The following is an 8,205-nucleotide window of genomic DNA, read 5'->3' as shown; positions in this document are numbered from 1 at the left end:
ATGAGAAAAATAGACAAATCTTAATTTAGAGTCATTTGCAAAATATCTGACCAGTATGCTTCAAAACTGTTATGGTCATCCAAAACCAAAGTCTGAGAAACTGTCACAGTCAAAAGGAGGCCTAGGGAGACACGATTAAATATAACATATCTTTATGAGATCCTGGAACCGATTAACGGCATTAGGTAAAAATCTAAGGAAATCTGAATAATAGCTAGACTTTAGTTAATAACAATGTATCTATTGATATATTGGCTCACTCTTTGTAATAAATACACTATATGAATATTGTTAATAATTGAGGAAACTAGATATAGGGTGATTTCTCTATATCTAGTGGCACTAGTGGTGAGGAATCTGCCTACCAATGAGGAGACATAAGAGACATGGGTTCGATCCCTGGGTTGGGAAGATTCCCTGAAGGAGGGCATGGCAACCCGCTCCAGTCCACCTGCCTGGAGAATCCCACGGACAGAGGGGCCTGGTGGACTTCAGTCCTTCCGGTCACAAAAAGATGGACACGACTGAAGTGAGTCACCATGCATGTATATACAGGGTACATGAAAACTCTCTAAACCACCTTCTCAACTTTCTATAAACCTAAAACTGTTCTAGAAAACAGTTTATTAGAATAAAAATAAATGGAGAGAAAATCTATAGATTAAAAAAGGCAAGGTGCCAAGTCGCTTCAGTCATGTCTGACTCCTTGTGACCCCATGGACTGTAGCATGCCAGGCTCCTCTGTCCATGGGATTTCCCAGCAAGAATACTGGAGTGGGTTGCTATTTCCTCCTCCAGGGGATCTTCCCAACCTAGGGATCCAACCCACATCTCTTACGCCTCCTGCATTGGCAGACAGGTTCTTGACCACTAGCGCCACCTGGGAAGCCTGGCAGGAAAAAGGGCATAAAAGGCAAAATAACCAAATAAAGTACAGACCGTGCTTGGATGCTGAATAATTTAAATAATTTTTAAACATGCTGATGCAAACAAAACATAAAATAAAGCCAACAGTGACACCTTTGAGATTTGAATATTAACATTTAATGGTATCAAGGAATTTGTTACGTTTTTAGATGTAATAATAGAACTATAGTTATTTTAAAACAGTATTTACATTTTACATACACCCTGAACTATCATATTTACAGAAGAAATTATATATCTAGAAATTTCCTTCCAAATAACCTAAGGTAAGTGGTGGGTGGGGATACAATTGAAACAAGGTTGGTCATAAATGGATAGTTTTTTTTTGAAGCTGAGTGATGGGAGTAAGTCAAACATTATTTTTGTAAATGTCTTGAAATGTCTACTGCAAAACAGTTGAGAGAAAGAGAGTGAGAGATACATTTTTTTTTTTTAGCAATTAGAGTTTCGAAAGGAAAAAGCAGTGCCCTCTATGGATCTCAAACTTCTATCTCCCTCTGCCATTTGTTTAAAATTTTCCTGAGTTTGGCCCCTGTTCCCCAATATTGCAGTTGTATAGGCATATCCTTGATGCCAATGGCTGCCCTCAATCTCCATATTTTATATAAGTCAGATTGTGGGTGCCCGGACACAGGTTTGTCAGATGAAACAGGGCAGCCTTTGACAGCTATATCTTGGGTCCTCCATATGAATTATCAAGTCTCCAGAAACATACTTAAGCAGTTGAAACTCATTCTAGAACTTCCAATACAATGTGGCCTTGCAGCTCCACAGAATCCAGTTCACGAAGAGTACCTTTGTCAATGAGGACATAAATCTTTCTCCAGAACCACTGCCAGCAACATCTAAAGGTATGAAAGTCACATTTTTACCAAAAAAAGAGGGAGTGAAAAGGAAAAAGAATGAAAAAGAGGGAAAGAGTGAGAGGGACAGAAAATTGCATGATCATCTTGCTGAACAGAAACAAATGACTATCAACAAAGTAATTATTAGGCAAAAGGCACCTCCAACAAGTATAAAGGGAATTTCTGAAAGTTAAGGATTTAAGTTCCATGCTTCTGAAATCTTCAAGGTTTTGAGAGTACTAGCAATTCTTAAATTTTCTTAAATTCTTTCAAAATTTTTATTGAAAGATAATTTAAGCCCTGTAAAATACAAACTTTTGGTACATAGTTTTGAATTTTGACAAATGCATTCAATCATATAACCATTACTACAATCAAGACAAAGAACAGTTCCAACAATGCTCCCCACCCTGCAAATTTCCTTGTGCCTCTTTGTCATTAACTCCTTCCCTCTATCAGTTTCAGGGACTCACTAATCTATCTTTTATTTTTGCCTTTACCAGAATGCAATAAAGTAAACTCTTGAGTCTGGATTTATTCATGTAGCCATAACGTAGTTGAAATCTAAGTCATGTTGTTTTATGTGTCAGTGATTCATTCCTTTTTATTGTATACTAGTATTTCACAAGTTTATCCATTCGCCAGTTGAGGTTCATCTGGGTTGTCTCCAGTTTTTTATGATTATGAATAAAACTGCTATAAACATTCATGAACAGATTTTTGTTTGAATATTAATTTTTATTTTGTGGTTGTTGTTCAGTCTCTAAGTTGTGTCTGACTCTTTGCAACTCCATGGACTGCAGGCTTCTCTGTCTTTTACTAGCTCCTGGAGTTTGCTCAAATTCATGTCCTTTGAGTCAGTAATACCATCCAATCATCTCATCCTCTGTTGTCCCCTTCTCCTTCTGCCTTCAATCTTTCTCAGCATCAGGGTCTTTTCCAATGAGTCAGCTCTTCCCATCAGGTAGTCAAAGTATTGGAGCTTCAGCATCAACATCAGTCCTTCCAATGAGTATTCAGGGTTGATTTCTTTTTGACTGGTTTGATCTCCTTACTGTCCAAGGGACTCTCAAGAATCTTCTCCAGCACCATAATGCAAAAGCATCAATTCTTTGGTGCTCAGCCATCTTTATGGTCCAACTCTCACAGCTGTACATGACTACTGAAAAAACCATAGCTTTGACTCCATGCACCTTTGTCAGCAAAGTGATGTCTCTGCTTTTTAATATGCTGTCTAGATTTGTCACAACTTTCCTTCCAAGGATGAAGTGTCTTTTAATTTTATGGCTGCAGTCACCATTTGCAGTGATTTGGGAGCCCAAGAAAATAAAATTTGTCACTATTTCCACTTTCTCCCTGTCTATTTGCCATGAAGTGATGGGAACTGATGCCACAATCCTAATTCTTTGAATGCTGAGTTTTAAGCCAGTCTTTTCATTCTCCTCTTTCACTTTCATCAGGAGGCTCTTTAGTTCTTCTTCATTTTCTGACATTAGGGTAGTATCAGCTGCCTATCAATGGTTGTTGATATTTCTCCCAGCAATCTTGATTCCAGCTTGTGCTTCATCCAGCCCAGCAGTCTGCATGATGTACTCTGCATGGAATTTAAATAAGCAGGGCGACAATATACAGCCGTATTGTACTTCTTTCCCAATTTGGAACCAGTTTGTTGTTCCAAGTCTGGCTCTAACTGTTGCTTCTTGACCTGCATACAGGTTTCTCAGGAGGCAGGTAAGGTGGTCTGGTAGTCCCATCTCTTCAGGAATTTTCTACAGTTTGTTGTGAGCCACACAGTTAAAGGATTTACTGTAGTCATGAAGTAGAAGTGGATGTTCTGAAATTACCTTGCTTTCTCTATGATCCAACAGAAGTTGGCTATTTGATCTCTGGTTCCTCTGTCTTTTCTAAATCCAGCTTGTACATCTTGTTCATATACTGTTAAAGCCTAGCTTGAAAGATTTTGAGCATTACCTTGTTAGCATGTGAAATGATCATAATTGAATCGTAGTTGAACATTGTTGGCATTAGTCTTCCTTGGGACTGGAATGAAAATTGACCTTTTGCAGTCCTGTGATCACTCATGAGTTTCCGAAATTGTTGACATATTGAGTGGAACACTTTAATAACATCGTCTTTTAGCTTCTAGCTGTCTTGGATAACTATCTAGGAGTAGATTTGCTGAATCTCATGGTGAATATAATTTTACCTTTGTAAGAAACTGCCAATCTGTTTCCCAAGGTGGTTGTACCATTTTGCCTCCTCAGCGGCATCTTATGAGAATCCTGGTTGCTCTGCATTCTCATGAATACTCTGTATCCTCAGTTTTTCCCCCATTCTAATAGGTATATTGTTGTATCTCATTGTGGTTTTAACTTACAGTTCCCTGATGGATAATGATATTGAACATCTTAAGGTGTTTATTGTCTATGTGTAAATCAACTTTATTGTGTTCAAATATTTTGCCCAATTTTTAACTGGACTGTCTTCTTTCTGAGAGTTCTTTATGTATTCTGGACACAAACCCTTTACCAGATGTATGCCCTGAAAATCTTTTTTCTCTAATGTGACTTGTTCTTTCATTTTGTTAACAGTGGCCTCCATGGTCAACTTGACTGGCCATGGGGTACTCAGATTAGACACTATTTCTGCATGTGTCTGTGAGGATGTCTGCAGATGAGATGAGCCCTTGAGTTGACAGACTCAGTAAAATAGACTGCCCTCTCCAACGAGTGTAGATATCATCTAATTGTCTGAGGGTCCAAAGAAGAGAAAAGGGAGACATAGGAGGAATTTTCCTCTTCATTCCTGCCTCATTGCTTGCACTGAGACATCAATCTTCTCCTGCCTCAGTGCTCTTGGCTCCCAGGGTTTCAGACCTGGACTGGAAACTACATCATCAGCTGCCCTGGCCCTCATATTTGGTACAGAATCATACCACTGGCTGGTTTCCAGTTTGCAGATTGCAGATTGTGGGACTTCTCAGTCTCTAAAATTGCATGAACCTATTCCTTATAATAATTTTTTCCTATGTTTGGGTTGGCCAAAAAGTCCATTCATGATTTTCCATAACATCTTATGGAAATACCCAAGCAAATGTTTTGGTCAACTCAATATATATCCCATTGGTTTTGTTTCTCTGGAGAACCCTGACTAATAAAGTGCCTTTCAAATAGAATAATTTTGATAAAGTTGAATTTAGCATTTAAAAAATTTTCATGGTTTGGTTTTTTGTGTCTTCTTCAAGAAATTGTTACCTAATGGAAAATCATAAAGATATTCTATATTTTTCTCCTAGAAGTTGTATCATTTTAGGTTCCATTTAGATCTATTATCCAGTGTGAGTTAATTTTCCCCTGAGGTGTGAGGTAAGGACAGAATACCTTTTTATTTTTTTTACATGTAGATGTCTAATTGTCCCAGCACCTCTTGTGGAGAAGACTGTTCTTTCTCCATTGAATTATCTCTTCATGTTTGTCAAAATCAATTGAAATAAGTCCTATTTCTGGACCCTCTATTCTGCTATTAAACTATGGTCTGTCCTTAGGCCCATGTCATAGTGACTTCATTACTGAAGCTTTATAACAAATTGTAAAATCAGGTAAAGTGAGTCTTCCAACTTTGTCCTGCCTGAAAACTGAAAGCTATTCCAGAACTATTGACCTTCCAAGTACATTTTAGAATAAGTTTGTCAAGAGCTACCAAAAGACTGCTGGGATTTTGACTGGGAATATAATCTATATATCATTTTCAGAAAAATGAACCTCTTAACAATATTGAGTCTTCTATTCCCTGAACAAGATACCTATCAATTTATTTAGTTCTTCTTTATCTCATCAAGGTTTTATGGCTACTAACACATAAAAGATGCATATATTTTGTTAGATTTATTGCTAAACATGATGGTTTTGATGCTATTACAAATGATTTTGATTTTTAATTCACCTTTCATTTCTCATATATAGAGATATATGAGATTTTTGGTTTATTATTCTTGCATCCTGAAAAATTATTTCAGGTTAATAGGGATTGGTTATATGCGGTGGGGTGAGGCTGAAAAAGAGAGAACATCTCATGCGAATGTACTGAGGCATGAACAAGATGAAATGGGCAAGATGGTCACCCTAAACATTCCATCCCGATCCAAGCATCAACAGCAAAGGAGGAGGTTACAGGAGGTGGTAGGTTGTGAAGTTAAGGGAGTACTTTACAGCGGGAAGGGTAGGTAAGCCAAGCTAATGAGTTAAGAGGATTGGAGTTCATTCAGAATAGAGTGGGCATGCCATTGAAAGGCTTTAAACCAGCAAGTTTCATATTAGATTGTTTTAGAGAGAATACACAAATGGTTATGAAATGAATGGATTTGCCTGAAGGGAAGGGAGGAAATTGAACAGAAAATATTTGATATGAAACTGGCTAAGGAGTTATTAAAATAATCCAGAACCTAAGAAGATAAGGCAGAAACTAAGGAGAATGAGGGCTGGGGAGATCCCTGACACATTGGTGGTGAAGTCAGCCCGTTTTGGTACCTTTGCACCCAGGTGCCAGCCCCTCCTCACTGCCCAAGAGGATCCCATCCACATGTGTATAATAAATAAAGTCCTTCTAAACTCAAAAATTTCATAATTCTCTGTGCTAGGTAGTCTGTAATTGATTTTTAAATATTTCAGCATAGGCATTGTGCAATGTATAGGTAGGTACAGCAGTTTTAACTCAAATCTGAGGGATGGTTATTTATCCTTTGATGGTTAGTTATTAACTAATCAAAAATAAACTCTGTAAGGGGGTGAGTTAACATCTGACGTCAGTTCTCCAAAGGACATAGTTACCTCATCACTCTCCATGTGACTATGCCTGGGGGAGGGGTTGCTACCATAAAAGGAAGTAGAGATACTGTTTCACTGGTGAAACTTTTAGTACGTACAGATTAACTAGGAATCCTCAAACTTGCACGAATTAGGAATTTACAAGGGATTTTGGAGCCCTGTGTCAGGGACAGGGTTAAAGACCAAATATTAGAATAAGATGCTCCTAGTTCTTATCACTCAGGAAATTTCAACAGTGAGGAGCTCTGAGCCAGGTGGCAGGAGCAAAGACCAACATATATTTTCTGTTATCTCAATTTCCCTTCGGGTTTATACACTATCACCCAGAACATTCTGTCTGCTGACCCAACTATCAATACAACTCAAGTGGATTCTTCTGCCACTAAAATGCTGTTACATCTGTTTTGAGTGAACCTTTCATGCAAAGCACTTGTCAAGTATCTAAAGATGAAAGCGAGTTGACCAGCAAAGGTGTCACTAGGGTTGCTTTGCCAGCCGAGACAGGCTTGTCTGGGAAGCCAGATTCCTTCTGCTTTCATGGCAACCCAGCTCTAGGCAGAGAGGTTGGGAGAAAGGGACCTAGAACTCTCTCATCCCATCGTTCCCTGTTTATAACCTGAGCCCAAGTAACACAGATCAGTTAGATGCTTTTTCTAACCCTTCCTTTCAGAAAACTCTTAATTCTCCAATACTGTCCCCACAAAGCTGCTCACATCATCAGTTCCCTGATCAATCTTTCCTGGGGCACAGCTTTCCAGTCCTCTCAGTCCCAGGCAACCCGTCTCCAGCTCGCATCATCTCTCCTTCTGTGGGCATCTCGCACCTTCTGAACTGTCACAGCTATCAGTTTAACTGATGGTCATTCCATGTGCTAATCTGTCCTCTCCAAGTGGAAGAAAGACTCTAAGAGGCTCAGGTTCCTTCATCTCTTCTTCCCTTTCATATTTTAAATACGATGGTTTGGCACTACCCTTGACTTTGGGATGCACAGTTCTGGTGAGCAAAGCAGACAGCTCCTGCCCTAACCTAACAGCCAGTTTTGGGATAGAAGAGACAAGAAAATGGGCCATTAGTGTAGACCACGATAAGGGGCAGAATAAACCCATTCGTTTATTCACTCACTCACTCCACAAGAGGATACTGAGCTCCTACTATGTATGTTAGCCACTGGGGGATATAACTGCTTAAGACAGAGCCTGTCCTCATTCACTCATAGTCCAGAAAAGAGAAGACATGACTGAAGGGTCAACTAGCCAACATTCAGAAGGTGAGACGGAAACTACATCCTAAAGTACGGAGAGTTGCAAGGTTGGGCTGATGCCCACCAATTGCTTGGACCTGAGCAGTACTTGAGGCTTCTGGGAACCTTCAGCTCCCGCTTCCCCTCCACCTGTCTCTAATCCAGCCTTTCTTATGGAGAAAAATAAAACAAAGAAACAGCCACGACATCTGCACATTCGTCACATTGCACGGTGCAGCACCCCCCTCTCTAAGCTAGAATTTTCCCCAGAAGCCCCTTTGATGGTGGAAATTCCCAGAGAAGTTACTAGCTTGGGGGTTTTCCTTGAACAGTAGATGCTAATTTTTCCTTCAAATCTGCTAAGAAGTCC

Source organism: Odocoileus virginianus, chromosome 1 (assembly GCF_023699985.2).
Source record: "Odocoileus virginianus isolate 20LAN1187 ecotype Illinois chromosome 1, Ovbor_1.2, whole genome shotgun sequence".
Taxonomy (NCBI): Eukaryota; Metazoa; Chordata; class Mammalia; order Artiodactyla; family Cervidae; genus Odocoileus; species Odocoileus virginianus.
Note: the sequence above shows the minus strand (reverse complement) of the source record.